The sequence below is a fragment of the Dermacentor variabilis genome, chromosome 3 (genome assembly GCF_050947875.1).
Source record: "Dermacentor variabilis isolate Ectoservices chromosome 3, ASM5094787v1, whole genome shotgun sequence".
In the NCBI taxonomy this organism is placed as follows: Eukaryota; Metazoa; Arthropoda; class Arachnida; order Ixodida; family Ixodidae; genus Dermacentor; species Dermacentor variabilis.
The window spans coordinates 52,694,403-52,711,808 of record NC_134570.1 but is presented as its reverse complement, the minus strand read 5'-3'; the positions used below and the strand labels follow the sequence as shown (position 1 = coordinate 52,711,808).

Below are 17,406 nucleotides of genomic sequence, written 5' to 3'. Positions count from 1 at the left end.
GAGAACTCTTCCAGAGTCAGAACCACGAGAAGTGCGAGAATATACCCCCCCCCCCCCCTTTCTTTTTGCCGCCAGATTAGTGAAAATAATGCTTCGAAAGGTTACTTTAATAGTCTAAACTGACTTACTTTTGCGTTAGGGTGTCACTTTAAACCTACTGTAAAAATCCAGCGTCACTGCATGGGCGTCTTTTGCATTTCGTCCACATCGAAATGTGGCCGTTGCGATTGGGAACCAAACCTGGGACCTGCACTGCGCAGCAGCTTAGCGTCACCACCGCGAAAGATCAGCTCTGCTTTCTGTGGCAATGAAGACAAAGCTACGGGGCGGAGCTTCCGCACACACGTCACTGCGACAAGTATAGTGCGTCAGAGCTTGACGTTGCTTTATCTTTCCTAATTTTTTTTTTAAAGCAGATTCTGAATTTGCGTAGCTTCCAACTTGTGACGGTTTCGCATTTGCCACAACTTTGGAGAACAAAGTAAAGGAGTAAAATTCTAATTTGATGCTCGGCGGTGTATTTTTTGGTATTTCTTTACATGTAAGTGCTGCGTAATCTGTTTATGTTTTCTATTTCCCAGGATAAAAGAAAGCGAAAGAGTATGTGGGACCTTACGCAGGAGCAGCTGTCAGACTTGCGCTTTGCCTCCATACACCTTTCCCTTCAAACTGCCACGGAAATATATCCGCAAGTTTAATTAAGTCAGCACCTCGTACAGACAGAAAAAAATAATTCCTTGCGGTTTGAACAGTGACGTCACGTGGGTGGATTGAAGCACCGCACATTTGAAGAGAGAGCGCAGGTGACATTTAACACGGTCATGTTTTTTTTAATTTTTAATGTGAGGCCATTTCTCCGCGACAGTGCCGACCTTACCAGATGAAGTCACTGTCATAGCCGGAATTCCTTCTGTCATGTCTCGGAAGCTGGTTAGCAGTGCACATCGACGACGTAAAGCAAAGCAGCCCGTCAACACAGAGCACCATAAAAGCTGAGTCAGATTCGATCAGCGAATGACGCTGTGTATGGCAGCAGCAATATTTTTCAAGCAAACATGAAAAACTCGGGAAACACGCTTATGAACTCGTCTAATTCCGTATGTCTCCAGTTACACAGGCATTCTTTCAAGCATTGGAGAACGGAAGCGTTAAGTGCCACGTTGCCAGCAGTTCTTTGCGGGGAGAGTGTTCTTTCTCCAACTTCAAAGCGGTTCCTGTTGTTTTCACAGGGATATTAATACCGACTCTGGAGTCGTGGTAACACGGAATCACACCACTGACTGCGATGCTGGTGGACCTGGGCACACATTCCAGTGTGTGGCTCTCTGCCTTCGTTCACGTTTAATGGAAACAACGGGGCGGTAAACACTGACTCATACGCTCGAACGAAATCGGGAATGTCGCCAACCTTTGTATCGCCGGCTTCTCCGCAAACAACTTTGTCAAGGGTCATAGGATGATACCGAAAGGCGACACGAAAGAAACGTTCTGGCAACGAAGCTTCTTACGCAAACGTTCCTAGACAGTCAAATTAAAAATAAATAAAGAAGAAAGAACGAACGAGACAGCAGCCAAGCGGCAAGCTCTGCTGTTCCCGCGACTAGACTCAAGCGGATCGATCGAGTCAATCCAATAATGCGAAATAACTTGTTTTGCCGCTGGCGCTGCACTGCATAGGACCTTCGTCAGGGAGCGCGTGCAACGAAATTAGTGCACAGACAGAAACGCGCAGGCAGATAAAACGTTGAAAGCCCCCTACCTCGAGGCAAGCTCGATTCCTCCGCCCAGCACAGGTTTGCAGGAAGGGGAACGCATATACACAGACGCGTCGTTCGAGCCAGAACCCCATTAAATCATGCCACGACAGCGGCTCTGCCGGCTGCGTTGTACAGGTATGGAGTGCCGAGCTGTGGAACATGCGGAACAAGAAAAAAAAAAAGAAACGTTAAAAAAAAATGGAGGTGCGTAAGCCGGGACTCTCAGCTTTCGATTCCTCTTGCGCGTGGCGTTAGGGCGGCGGGCGCCCATGCAGTGAGTTCGAGGTGAAGAGCTGTCGAATGTGTGCCACGTTAGAATAGCTATTCCAGCAGCTAGCTGGTCGGTATACCGTTAGAAATTACCTTTTTTTTTTAATATGGGGTTTTACGGAGCCAAATGCACGATCTGATTATGAGGCACGCCGTAGGGGAGTACTCCGGAATAATATGGACCACCTTGAGTTCTTTGACGTGCACCTAAATCTAAGTGCACGGGAGTTATCACATTTCGCCCCCATCGAAATGCGGCGGCCGTGTGGCCGGGATTCGATGCCGCGACCTCGTGCTTAGCAGCCCATTATGACAGCCACCAAGCAACCGCGGCGGGTCTTTTAGAAAGTGTTGTGACCAGCTCCTGTTTTATTTATTTATTTATTTATTTATTTATTTATTTATTTATATGAGTTGTACAAAGCAGTTTTCTGTTGGAGATACGGTGGAGTTCGAAGAGCTCCAAGAGCACAAAGCTTGCACTCTTTTTTCCAATGAATGTGGTGTTATATGCCACGTTTCTGTCATCATTGGCCTCCACAAAGCTCAAAGGGCACTTAAAATTAATGGAAATTAAATAAACTTCACATTAATTTCTGGCCGCGGAAAGCACACATTTGTGCGAGGAACAATGGAATGATAATTCAGTAAATTAATTAGTATTGCAATTATTTGGCTAGTAAATGGTTTGCTGAACTATCCACAACAGGGGAAGACCGCCTCTAGCGTATCAGAAATGCTATTGTAGGCTTTGCGTTAGGTTTCTAGCGCTTCAATCTTTTTTTTTTTTTTTTTTTTTTTACGGAAAGAAGATGAGCGTCCCAGGTTCGAACTAACCATTACTCACAAAGTGGTGCCACAATGGTGTTTAGCAAGGATCTGTAACATTAAGACGTAAGATGCTATCTCAACACGGCCGTGATCATCGGCAGGTTTGTCGTGTGCCAATGCAGGATGCAAACCTGTTCATATAAACAGCGAAAAGTCGTACCAAATTTACGCTCGAAGCTAACGAGTTAAGTGACCTTGCTCAGTTAACACCGCTGACCTCCATTCGCTTGAGGCGACGTTACTAACAAGGAGCAAAGCGGCGTGAACCAGCATCGTGGAACCTGTGGCAAAACTTTAAAGGCTTTAAAGCGACCGTTTTTCAGCTTAAAGCTTCGAACTCCGAAGTAAGAGGAAGCTCCCAAATTGTGAAAGAAATGCGTGATTGTCTAAAATAGTGGGCAGGGTTTGGCTTTGGCATACATGCACTCACTTTAGAGATTTGCTTGCAAGCCTTCACGGATTGCTGAAAAGCGAGATTCGCGTTGAACCAGAAATTATGGGCTGTTGATCGCGAGTTGGATGAAGGCAAGATTGTACGCAGACTGAAAGAAGTAAGAAACGAAACAGAGGCAATACCCCGGATTTGTAACAAAAGCTATTCGATCCGCTTTGCAGCCAGGCCTTCCAAGAACGATGCGAGTAAACAAGCATATCTACTATCCCAATTCCCGTCCCTATAGGTGTCCTTGTGGCTGGACATAATGGGAGTTTTCGACGCGTTAGGGAGCGAAATATTTTGACACTAGCCACAGTATTACGGACACTAAGGTGCTGCGCCATACAGCGGCAGAACGTCCATTTTTTACTATATAAAAGCATGTGGAATCCTCACACAAGGACGAGAAAAAGGAAAACAACAACCTAGAACTATTGGCCTCAAAAAAGTGAAATGTGAACTGTTACCCGTGCGTCTATGCAATGTAAATACACGCGCACCGGACTGCCTGTGTCGTGACAGTCAGACGACAGGCTTCAAGATTTAACGTCAAAGCCTTTGACACGCACAAACAATCTGAGTGCACGCATAGCCGACTGGCTCTGTCGTGACGTGACAGCCAGTCGATCAGATGACACGTTTTCAAGATTTAACGTCACACCCTGTGACATCGAGGAACTGCGCAGCATCGGCCAGCCAAACAGGAGTTAGTTATCGCAGACTCCAACCTGCGCACGTACGTTGTCGCGTTCACTCGTTGGGCACTGCGCGTCCGAACGGTAGCGAACTTTTCTGAATGGAGGCGCTCGTGTGCGGAGCGATTGCCGCCATGTTGTTGTTGCTGCTGTTATTGGCTGTCGAACATGTGGCTCCTATATACCCACTATGGACGATTGGCTGAGAAATCGATGGATTATTTCTAGATGTAATGAAAAACAAAGTTTCAGAATTGCTGCATTGCGAGGCTACAGATCCGCCTACAGTCTCCCCCAAGAACATCCTCCTCTTCATCGTTCCTCAGAAGATTTATTATTATGGCTATAGCAAATATATGGACAGTCCAGGCGCATTCCTGGTTCACGTTAAAGAGTAATAAAAAGCTTCTTCATTGAAGGCCTGTTAGGCCTGCGAGAGGTGGGAACCAAGGTTGTGAAAATTGATTCGAAGATGGCCGTCCCCTGCAGCGCCTCTCATTGACTCTGCCTCGCTTTGGAAAATCAATCAATCAATCAATCAATCAATCAATCAATCAATCAATCAATCAATCAATCAATCAATCAATCAATCAATCAATCAATCAATCAATCAATCAATCGCGCGTATTACAAAAGCACTAAACGAGCATCACGTTCCCCTCTTCTTTTGTTTTACAGTGTACTGAGACATGAGCGGACGGCTGGACGTTCTTAGTAGGGACTACATTGTCACCACTAAAGCCTGAACACACAAACGTTTAAGTGACAGACTGCGTTCGTTCCTTTGTCGTATGAGTACGATGAATATTTCGCAACGTCTTCTTCCATTTCGCGCTTTGTTTTTTCGGTCCTTGAGGCGTTTAGTCCGCTTCTCCGTGTGTTTCATTCGCGGCATTTATGCTGACGGAACCGTGAGACATCTCGTGCTCCGGTCGAAGTGGCTATCTCGTCGATTGCGAGCGTCAGCACTTGGTGCACGGGTCGTGCGAGTGGTTAGCCGCATGCCTCTAGGCGTATCATCACGAGAGCTCCTTATCGAGCAGCTGATAAACGAGCTCTCGAAAAGGGGGCAAACGCCGAGTTGACGTCAAGCGTGGGCCGTAATACGATCGGCGCAGCGGCCGTGTTACCAGTTGCGGAAGCTTCGGCACGGGCTGGAATAGCACGCGGTTCTCTTGACTCGGGTTTCTTTGGCGCGGCGTCATGTTTTCGACCATTTTGAGACGACCGGCTCAAGATTCCGGGTTCGCGTGACGACAGAAAGTTCGCAGTATTTGGAGAATTGCACGCGCAATCTTTGCGGCGGGGTAAAGCGGCCTCGGCCGGCATTGTTGATATGGTCTGTACTGCGACTTTCTCCGCTTCGCTGACGGGGTGCGTAAATGTTTTTGCCCTTGCTCATGCAGGTCACACTCAGAGAAGCGTCCGACCTCAATGCACCCATAAGACCGGCATACATTTAGCAAATGCAGTAAACTCTCGTTGTGACGAAGTCTCCTTTTTCGAAATATTGCTTTATTCGAAGCTTTTTTTTTGCGAGCTCCCGACTCCTTGTGTTGGCATCTTATAGACCGGATTATTCGGAGTGAAATAACGCCGTACTTTGCTTAATACGAAGTGCGAAGCGAGAGATCCGCACGGAAATGCTTGCTGCAGGACACACGTTGACCCTGTGCGTTTCTTCGCGACAACCTGGAAAGGCGCTGCGGAGACAACTCCGCCACGTGGCGCCCGCTCCTCTGGTCTGCAGCTCAATCACGTGATCATAACCGTCGCACGTGACAGCTGCAGTGGTCATGCGTGTGCGCAGAATCTCTCCACTTTCATGGCGCCTGCATCGAGCGCGGCTATAGTTTTCCGCGAGCCTCCGGACTCTTCGAATGCACAGCTCGCGTTACTATGGCTCTTTCAGTGCCTGCTCGCTTTTAACAAACTACTGCTTATAACGAACTTCATTTGCTGCCTCCATAGTTTGGGTATAACGAGAGCTTACTATCGGGTTATTGCCGAAATAAACGCACTCTCTTGGCTAGGGTGCCTCTACGGTACCGCCTCGGAGGTGCTATCGTGGAAACCTACGCTTGGTTGTGCGCCAGGGCTGGTGCGAGGTAAGCGACGGCGGCGGCCACTACGGCGGTGTCAATGAACTCGACGGTGCACGCTTCACCATTCGTCGCTTTGTCAAGCTCTGTCGCGTCGCGGTTGCATCTGCCTCCTCCGGTCGCGAAATAGCCCGTGGAAGATATCACTGTCTACGCTTGCAGGCGTATTTCAGGAAGAGGCGGACATTACTTGCTCAACAAGCCGCAACATCCAGGCAGCTAATCAAACCGATTAACTCGTTAATTTGTTTGGTTAATCATTTAAGGACGCCCGCTGAAACTGCGATGTTGCAGTCTGACAGTATTAAAGACATTTCTAGTTAGCACAAATTCCTAAGACTACGCAGAAGCACTTTCCCATTATCCACCTACGAAATCTGCTAAAGATTGCATTGGCGTTGCAGTTATTGTCGTTCCGAACTGTGGGAAGGAGCCTTTTGAGAAACCGCTCATTGGAACGCCAGTGTATTCATAGCACAGTATGTGGACATATATATCTCGGAAGTTTAGGTAATCTGAAGATTTATACCAGGCATAAGCAGCCACTCCTTCTCTACGACTCTGCTTTAAGTTGAAATATTGAACATGTGTATCATATAGAACATACAATTTGAAGTTAACGCAGCACCTTGCTTACCGATGTGCGACAGGCTCGCCTAACATGTACTATCTAACGAGATAACATTATTGCGATAGCGATTATATGGATACTACAGGTGCATTGGTGCCGTCGCCGTCGCCGTGATGTTTCGCGTAAACTCCAAGGGCGATAACATTGTCGCCGCGCGCCCTATGCTATATGTGCGAATGAAATCGAGCGAAGCTGAGCTGACGATGGCGGCTCAATGTCGCGCGCGCAAGGGAGGAAAGCGGGAAGGAAGTGCACCGTATTCCGTCGCGTGCAGTCGCGTGCGAGGCATCGGGGGGGGGGGGGGAGCGTTCTACTCCGGCGGCTGCTGCGTATGGTGCGGACGCGCGGGCCTTATCTTGAAAGCGCTCTGCGATGGTGCGCTCCTGTTAATCTTACTCCGTGCTTCACACAGATACGCTTATTTTCCACTTTGACACTACTACGCTAACGCATTAGAATATGAATGCGCAAGCCTATCGGTGCTACAGTTTTGAATGCGTCCGCTAACCTTTCGTAGCGATGCCAGGCGTCGCTGTTTTATTACAATTCAACTAATGAATCCCCAGATATAGGATAGCTCGAAGAAGCCGCGTTCCGTAGATTTTTGTTCCTTTGAAAATGATTCGGGTTAAAAGGACCCGGTGCAGTTATAGCGTATTGTCGCTGTTTGATTTGATTAGTTCTAGTAATGTTTTCGAAGAATATTTAAGACTTAATAGAAAGGCAGTGGCCACAGAGATTGCGCAGGCTTTTTAGTGTCACAGGCTTGCACGGGTGTAGACTTTCGCGCAGGACTAGTAGCATTTAGCTAGATCTATGCTTCTTGGTCTAAGTAGGTTCCCCGAGTTTGACATACCTGTACATGTGCTCTGTGTGCACGAGCTGTGCGTATAGTGCACAGCCTGGTATTGTATGGTCTTGGTGGTATCGTTCGCAAAGTTCGTATCGTTGTTTGGTGAAATAAATTTTAAATGCGAGAACATTTATTTGGCTACCCTACCTTGCTATAGTCAATATGGCCTCGTTACGATGAACGTACAAGAATGAAAAAAATATGACTCTATGAGGAATCGAACCCGGGCCTGCAGCCCGCCGAGTCTCTATTCTTAGGCATCACGCCGTAAGTTGTAGGTATGTATGTATGTATGTATGTATGTATGTATGTATGTATGTATGTATGTATGTATGTATGTATGTATGTATGTATGTATGTATGTATGTATGTATGTATGTATGTATGTATGTATGTATGTATGTATGTATGTATGTATGTGTGTGTGTGTGTGTGTGTGTGTGTGTGTGTGTGTGTGTGTGTGTGTGTGTGTGTGTGTGTGTGTGTGTGTGTATGTATGTATGTATGTATGTATGTATGTATGTATGTGGATGCGTTTGTGTGTGCGTGTGTGCTGTCATCCTTTGTATTACACTACACTTGCATTGTGGTATAAAGTTTGTAAACAGGGATAAGGTGCCTCAGAAAGACGTTATCCCTGTTTGCAACTTTATACCACAGTGTGCTATTCCATCTGGCAGCCCCTTTCTTGATTTTGGACTACACTTGCATTGCATGCCAAACCTGTTGAAAGGCCTGTCCGCTCAAGAAAAACGTTCTCTCTCTCTCTCTCTCTTTCTATCTAATTTTTTCATCAAGCGCTCGGACAGGCAAACACGAAGGGTGTTTAGAAATGTGTGGTACTTCAGTTCTCCTTAATGCGGTAGGTTCATATTGGCAAGCGGGCAGCGGAACACATAGTCGCAAGTTGACAGTAAATAATTGCTCTGGTTTTGTATCAGCAGCTTCACGGAAGCAAGGTGGCGTCCTTTCGCTGTTGTAATATTCTCAATAAGTATAGTTCGCAGCAGCTGTATACCCTTATAATGTGCGTGCAGAGTTCTTTGCACCCGTGGCGGTTGACCGAGTTTGCCGTATCGCTCGTGCGTATATAAACCCGGGCTCGAGCGAAGCTCAACATCCGGCCGCTTAGCTGGCACTCTGCTTTTCATCAAAGAGCTTTCAAAGCGAATAGCTTCTTTTATAATAGCACTCGTTTGCTCGGTCGTTCGTTCGGTCACTCGCTCATTCATCCTACTCGCTGAAATTTAGCTTCTGCCGCTGCATTTTGTAGCTATGTGCAGTGTCGGGTCTAAAAAAATTAAAAAAAAAACATGCGCATGAATAAGGTACCTTCGTCGCTGCCATGTCGTTTCAGTTTTCATGTCATTTCGTTTTTATTCGGACATTTCGAGAAATGCCCACGAAGAGAGGGAAAAGGAGACAATCTGTCTCCCGACTGGGCCTACGCTTCGTGCTGCACTTCGGACAGGTGCAGCAAAGCAGAACACAAAAACAAACAATACACTATGTACAGAGAAGATTAGGTACATTATTAGGAACAGAACAAGTTAAGCGCACAAATCGTCAAAGTCATGCACAATGTACGCCTTAGTTATACATCGCTGTTTGTCAAAAACATGACACATTTACATAAAAGCAAGCAATTAGCAAAATACAACGAAACATTCACAAATGTGTAAATACGGATTCGTACTTAATTTGATACACATATGGTATGAGACAACGCATTGCAGTTCCGGTTCTATGTACATGCAGATAGTTAATTTTTTAACACGTGGGTACATTCTTTCCCTAGATTGCAATATATTAGTTGCTTCTTTCGCATATTCTATTCTATGTCATGTGTCGTCTTTCTTTTCTGTCAACGATCTGTCGTAGAGTGCAAAACGAGAACCTGCATTTCCGAAGCCCATTTACTATAGCTGGCAGGAATTTAGCTTTTGATCCGTGTTCTGTATATACCATATGCTTTGTTTTAAATCCGTTTAATTCGAACAGAATAAAACAAATCGACTGTGGCAAATAGCGCGGTTGCTCCTTTTCATGTCTACTCATGGAAGAGGTGGACGGCGCCTGCACGAAAAATAACAGGGTGGCGAATCATAAATTAAATGTTCACTAATTAACTTTCGAATTATTCAATTTAGGGCATGTGTTCCAATCGCGACATTGAAGCCCGGGCAGCAGTGATGTCGTGTTCACTTGGCATAAATTGCAAATCTTGCGCCACTTTTGATGTATCGGTCCTTAAAGTGCTCTGCGAAGCACACGGGCGTTCCTCCTAACGGTTTCCCCGAAGCTTGTGTCAAGCAATTCGGTATTATCTCAACTGTAACGCCAGTGAATTTTATAGCAGATTTCAGAGACGTATATCTGGAATGTTGCTCTAGTCTAACGAGTTATGCTAACCTTCAGCTCTGCAATACGAGTGCGTGAGCTCTAAAGTGAAGGATTCAAATGGAATTTGTTAAATTTATTTAATGAAACACCAGGACATTCCGATTTTTCGCGCGAATAACGTCTGGCGCTTCAGGTAATCCACTTAAACCAAATCGCGCTTTGTGTTCTAGTGAGTGAAAAAAAACTTTATTTTAAATGTCCGGCTGTTTGGGTGGGGTGGGGCCATAAGCACCCCAGCCTAGGTGACGGCCTCGAGTCCTTGGACACGGGCGGCTTCCTCGGCGTGCCGGACGGCCCACAGTTGACCAGCGAGGTCGTGGCTGATGATTGTGTTCCATGCAATAATAATAATAAAGAAGGGTTGCTCCAACTCAATAAGCAAATAGTATAGTTGTCTGCACTGGGAGCAGAAGACCGGAAGAAAGACGTTGCTACAGTCATAAGCAAACATTGAAGCAAACTGCAAACGTCATAGCAACGCGAAAACTTGACCTCCGCGGAGTCGAATGTTTCGCATTTGTTGTTTATGCCGTGACGTTTGGCGCTTCGTAGCTTCGAGGACGTAAACAACTGCCTTCCGTTTTCAAACTCGTGACGTTGCTGCAGCGTCGTGCGTGATAACAAATAAAAAAACAAGCCGATGAACTGCGAATGACTTGCACGAATAATCGACGTCGTGTGCCGGCGATCTGTCGTACGCAGTTGTATGCCTCGTGCAGAGCATTCTTCTTCGGCAGTGACGTCACCGTGCTACTTAAGGAGGTTGTATTTTGCCGTATCGTCTCCGTTACGAGCGCCGTCACTGCCGTAGCGGCGGAACTGTCTGTCATTGAAGCCGATCGAGGAAACGCTGTATACATGGCAAAGGGGAATACAAGGGTTCCGGATCAAATTTCCTGCATATGTGAGGCCTGTAGAGATGCACGGTATCCTGAAGAGATAAAAAAAGAGAGAGAATGCAAGAGGAAAAGTATGGGGGGCGGGGGCCAACCGGGAGATCGTTCGGTTTGCTACCTTGCACTAGACTTGGAATAGAACAGAAAGAGGGAAAGAGTTAATACTGCGCGCACTCGGGCGGCGCCCCCTAATTATCACAAGGCCGGTGTACTTCGATCCGAGACGTTGCACTACCTTGTCCGACTGCGGTAGAATCTGATGGGGACGCTCCCGAGTGAGCCGCGGCGATTTCGACGTCACCGCGCTTCCGTCGCGCCGAGCTTGGCGACGGAAATGTGAAGTTGACGCTTATGTTCACCACCAACAGTACAGTGTGCAGCACGTAGCAGTACAGTAGCACGACGTCATATAAAGCAGAGCGCACGTGCCCGCAATCTAGGAGGCGTTGACTCGGGGCGCGATGCCTAAATTTTGGTAATCATGCTATGCGGTTGGTGCGAGGTTGGTGCAAGGTTATGTTAGATTAGATTAGGTTAGGTTAGGTTAAAAGCAAGTTGGTTATAATTCGGTTAGAACGAAATATTACTGAAGCTCGCGGATTGGGGTGCGTCAGTTGTAATAGTCTAAACGAGACTCGTGATTCCCGGCGAGTGTATAGGTTTCGATTGGCAAACTACTGTACGGCTGAAATGACAAGCCTTCTACGGCATGCGGCAGCTTCGCCGCGCGGCACCTGTGCGTTCGTGGACTCAGCCACTTCCGCCAGGGGGCGCGCGCTCCGTTAGTGCGCCTAGCATCATCCGAAAACAAATACGAAAAATAACGCGCATGTCCCACGTACTGCGAGAATCCGCGAGGAGGCGATGTCTCCGTGAGCCAGAAAGTGCAAAGTGGACGCATCGTACGACAACAGACGAGCTGCAGATATCGGTGGCAAACGCGTCCTTCAGCCACCACGGAGCAGCTCGCAGAGAAAGCGCAACTTTTATTCAGCGTGCGAAAGCGTTGGATCACAAGACGCGACGTTCTCGACCTCGCCGAAAAAACGCGCCAGATCGCCACACAACGATGAGAGACGCAGTGTGAGTTTCGACGATCAACGCGTCCCCTAGTTGTTGCCTTCATTGTCAACTGTACGATGGAAATGTTCAGTTTAGATGAGTAAATTAGTGTAATGCGACGCAACTATGTAACGCGCCAATCGTTCCTGAACTCTGTCTTTCACGAGGAATGTTTTTAAGGGTGTCTTCTTTTCGGCTTTTCAAACACGCGTGCACGGCCTTAATAGTTACAGCGTCGAGCTCCTGTGCTGCGACACACACACACACACACACACACACACACACACACACACACACACACACACACACACACACACACACACACACACACACACACACACACACACACACACACACACACACACACACACACACACGCACACACACACACACAACATAAACGCAGCAGCGGCGCGCAATTGACCTTCGTGCTGCCTCTCGCTTCAACGGGCACTAAGCGGCGAGAACACAGCGCACACGAAGCTATCAGCTATCGACACATCTAGACGCTGTACCGTTCGCGCATCGCTTTCAAGGTAGGGCCCGCGCGGCTGCGCTCAGCCGAGCCACACGCAGCCGCCGCCAGAGTGACGACATTTGAATGACAACGATGAAATGACGATGACTGAGTGATGAACGACGATGGAATGATGACGATGAAATAACGACGGCAGCGACGAGGACATAGCGACGACGGCAGAACGATTGTGATGCAACCTGCTTAAAACGTGCAGCTACATTGCTTTGCTATCGAACAGCAGTGCGGTTCGCGTGAAGCGCACATTTGCGATTTAACCTAATGTACCAGGGAAGTATGCATGATTTTAGATAATGGTACTCCGAACGTCATCTATGCGATGTTACTGGAGACCAGAGAGGAAAGTCGTTAAGCTCTCTGGTTTCCTGGAGTGGACTTCATCTAATGCATTGTGGGTTATAATTTCAGCCGCACAGCACTGCTGTCCCGATATAGGAACGGTTGGCAATAAATATGCGGAGGCGATAGTATGTCGAGTACACACACAAAGGAACAATAAACTGTTAAGCAAAGCTGGTAGTCTCCTTCACTAGCACAATAAACATTATGTGTAATCTCGTGGAAAGCGCCAGAAGTCCGCAGCGAAAGCGTCGTGAACGGCATTGCTTAGAGTAAGGACGGTCGTCCTCTGTTATCGCTACTCCGATTATCGTAGCTCTGACCTAGCGCATGTCGTGTCGTTTTCGTATCGCTAACCCCCCTTTCACTTTCTTTTGTTCTAGCCGCTTATCGCCTATCTGCACAAAAGGAGCACTTTGAGTGGATAATAATAAAAAGCCGGCCGATTCCACACCCTGTGAGGATCGATGTTATGCGAAGCAGTGAGCCTACCAAGTTAACGAAACGAGCATGAGAGCACCAAGACGTAGGCGGATATATATATATATATATATATATATATATATATATATATATATATATATATATATATATATATATATATATATATATATATATATATATATAGAGAGAGAGAGAGAGAGAGAGAGAGAGAGAGAGAGAGAGAGAGAGAGAGAGATGCTGTCAAAGTGGCAAACGTTCGCCAAGAAATGCTTCGCATTTGAAGAATCCGACACAACCGATCTCACCTTTATGCCGACGTTAATGCGGTTAGCACTGACGCAATGCAGCGATTCACCGCTGCAGAGACCGGTTACGATGTATGAGGCGTGTACGCACCCGGGTTTCTCTCCCACGCATCCCGCCGAACGCGCTGCGCCATCTAGCGCCGACGCCGCGAAGTCCGCGTGTGAGCGAATATGCATTCAGACAAAGTTATCTGAGTGCATATGATGCGCGTTCGATTCCTCTCAGCACTTGAGAAATTACTTAACAATTTTCTTTTCACGTTGAAGAGAGGCACGTCGCCACGGGCACACGCCCAGCAGCCCAAGTTAGCGTGAAGAGATTCACATGAAGCGTGGCCCACACCCCGTGACATATACCCAGCGACCAAAATTTGTGCGATGATTGGATTCGAACCATGTTCCCACCGCGCAGCAGCCCAATGCTGTACCCATTGCACTACGGGTGAGGCAGTGACCTACCTAATGGTGAATTCCACTGGCAGATTCGGAGTGGCCGACGAGCTCTGTGCCGGAGCACTCTGCTACGGCGGAGGGAAACATAATGAAGTCTGCGATCTTAACGCAGGCACTACCACCAGAGCGATTGGCAGGGGCGCTAGCGCACATCGCCTCCCGGAAGTGCCCAGCATTTCCTCGCGTTTTTAGTAGTTTTCGGCCTTTTCGGCTTGAACTCGCGCGCGCGTTGTGTTTCGAAGTTTCGTGCTGCTTATTTTTAGCCTCCTGGCGCTCTAATGGAAGTCACGCCGCATGTAAGTCTGCTTCTCGCGTCCGCGGTGATTGTGTGTCGGGCACGTCGGAGGGACGCAGCGAAGCCCGCGATTAGTTCGGTGGCAACACGTCGAGACAGCCTGAAGTGCCACGGGAGGTGCATTTCGTCAGAAAAAGTAAAGGCTGTCAAAATGCGAACTTCCGAAAAGGAGCCGTTGTTACCTCTTCATCCGGACACCGGAGAACGACGTCGTCGACGTTGACACGAGCAACTTTCGGTCTCTTCGCCGGCTGCCGAAGCATGCTCTCGAACGCTTGCTTGAATACACTAGCTTCCGAAGCTTATTCGTCGCTTCAGTCCCCGCTGGTCCATTGGGAACTTGAGCTAGATCAGTCATCGCCTTCCGCATGCAGAGTTGACGATCAGAAGCACCATTCTTTGTTTCCGAGAAACCGCGATTCGCATTCACGGGCGCGCGCGCGCCAAAGCGGCACGTTGGCTGTGGGTGGCGTGACATCAAGCGACTTCCGGTTGACTACGTCAATTTTCGCGGAGTAGAGAGCGCTGCTCCGCTGAGTGGGTCTATCGGTGGAGCTGCTCCCAATCCGCCAATGAAAGGTACGGGAAACACTCTCCACCTCCCAATGGAATAGACTTGCTATAGATAGTTTTCATGTGACGTCACGGACACCACCTCTCACTGCGCTAGTACCTAAAGATGGCGGTCACGATGATTTCAATGCATTGAATTATCACGCGCACATTGTTTTGCTTACTGACGGTGACTTCTTTTCACCCGTTTATAGCTGTTAACGCTTTGTCGTTCGACATAAGATGGGCGCATCGTGCTGTCATATACTGTCCCTTTTCTTGATTACACTCCTTCTCGACGTGCTAGTACCTAAAGATGGCGGCCGAGATGGCGCCTGTGCAAACTATCTATACAAGGAGCAGAAGAACTACTACCAGAAGTGCTCCGAATCTGCCATTGCAATTCACCATTAGTTGGTGGCAACAAGCTTAAACAGAAAGTTCCTTGAAAGTGAGTCAGGTTCCCAAAGAAAGCTAATCGCATTATTACACGGCTCTGAAGTCTGAACGGGTAGACGTTCTTGTATGACCAGATATATTTACTGTCACGCGGGTACGAGCGCAACCAGGCGCGCGCACGTTTTCGAAGGTTACAGAACGCGTGCTACCCGCCGTGGTTGCTCAGTGGCTATGGTGTTGGGCTGCTGAGCACGAGGTCTCGGGATCGTATCCCGGCCACGGCGGCCGCATTTCGATGGGGGCGAAATGCGAAAACACCCGTAATAATAATAATAATATTTGGGGTTTTACGTGCCAAAACCACTTTCTGATTATGAGGCACGCCGTAGTGGAGGACTCCGGAAATTTTGACCACCTGGGGTTCTTTAACGTGCACCTAAATCTAAGCACACGGGTGTTTTCGCATTTCGCCCCCATCGAAATGCGGCCGCCGTGGCCGGGATTCGATCCCGCGACCTCGTGCTCAGCAGCCCAACACCATAGCCACTGAGCAACCACGGCGGGTGCGAAAACACCCGTGTGCCTAGATTTAGGTGCACGTTAAAGAACCCCAGGTGGTCAAAATTTCCGGAGTCCTCCACTACGGCGTGCCTCATAATCAGAAAGTGGTTTCGGCACGTAAAACCCCAAATATTATTATTAACGCGTGCTATGAACAGTGTCACGCTCAAACTAAACGAAAAACGGCCAGCGCAGACGCGCGCAGCTGTGGGACTATTAGTGCAATGGGCAAAGGACATTTAAGGTTTTAATTCGACTGCATCGTACTATCAACGTTCGCCGTGACTCCGACAATCATCCCCTGATCAATTATATTCATTGTAGAGACTCCAGATGAGGCCACACGCCAGATCGCTATCGTAAACTGGCTAATAGAGGCACTATATTGCCGCCTCTCTATTTGACATAGTTAAGGATATCGTTGACCAGCGACGTTTTGGTTCTGGGGTTTTACGTCCCAAAACCACGATGTAATCTTGAGGAACTCCGTAGTGGGGAACTTTGGACTAATTTTGTCCACCAAGGGGATCCTTAACGTGCCCCCAATGCACGGGGCACGGGCGTTTATGCGTTTCGTCCTCATCGAAATGCGGCCGCCGCGGCCGGGATTTGGTTCCACGACCTCGTGCTCAGCAGTGCGACACCATAGCAACTAAGCCACCGCGGCGGGGTATGCTTTCACTGTATATTCCTGCAACACATCACTTGCCTCCGCTTCTGTGGTCTCAAAGCTTGGCTCACAAGTGAAACAGTTATTGTTGCCTCCCGTTTTGCTTCTTTTGTGTGTGTGTGTGTGCAAGAGTAATCGCCGCGAAACAACGCGTGTACGATGCCACCAAAAAGGCTACTATAAATTACCGCCTCTCATATCTACTACACTCTACCACCAACCCAACGCCAATAGACGTGTTTGTCTATTCAATACATGTCGAGAGCACTCATCGACACCATGACGTTAAAATGACGTAGGCCGGAACTACTAGCTGGCGCTGTTTATTTTCCGGTTTTGCTAAGACAGCCAATCCGGGCGCGTCGTTGACAGAGGCGTGGCCAAGGCGATAGTTTCGCGGAAGGCGAACGTTTCAGAAACGTAAAAGTGAGACAGCATCCAGCCACACAATTTCCTTCACTTCAATGTTCTACGTACAAAAGGTTACATTAAATCAGCATAAACCGGACCGCCTACTGTTGCAGTTGGAGCCGAAGCTTTAGGCAGTGCCGCGAAGATACCACTTCGAATAACCTCGGTAGTGTTTCTGGTTATTTACGAGAATTATTTATTACTAAGCTTCCTTCTAGCTCAATATATCGAAAAGCACACCATTCGCTGTAATGCAGTTCTACCTTCTGTATAAGCCTTTTAACGCTTCGCCTTTATTGTATCCATATTAGAAGCAGGTACTGTCCGTCGGTAGCAAAAAAAAAAAAAAAGACTAGCCAGCGAAGCTGTTGAAAACCACCACTACAACTGCTGTAGGGGGTATGCAGTGCCTTATTACAGCAATAGCTCTATCACTACAGGTACAAACCCAGAAAAGCCTGGTTCCGTAAATGTGACCTTCAAGCTCAGCCAAGGTCAAACTG

At 47.8% G+C, this 17,406-nt stretch overlaps 1 protein-coding gene across 3 annotated transcripts in view; it reads right to left on the bottom strand.

The window, feature by feature from the left end:
* Positions 1-17,406, bottom strand: part of LOC142575601 (solute carrier family 35 member G1-like) — a 78,293-nt gene that overhangs the window by 16,750 nt on the left and 44,137 nt on the right. Inside the window, exon 2 of one of the 3 annotated variants that reach the window (XM_075685089.1) lies at positions 129-247. The exons of 1 other annotated variant lie outside the window; for it this stretch is intronic. The gene's annotated coding sequence lies outside the window, so the exon portion shown is untranslated. Of the gene's footprint in view, positions 1-128; positions 248-1,759; positions 1,857-17,406 lie in introns of those variants that run through there. One more of the 3 variants, XM_075685088.1, reaches the window with a different exon arrangement.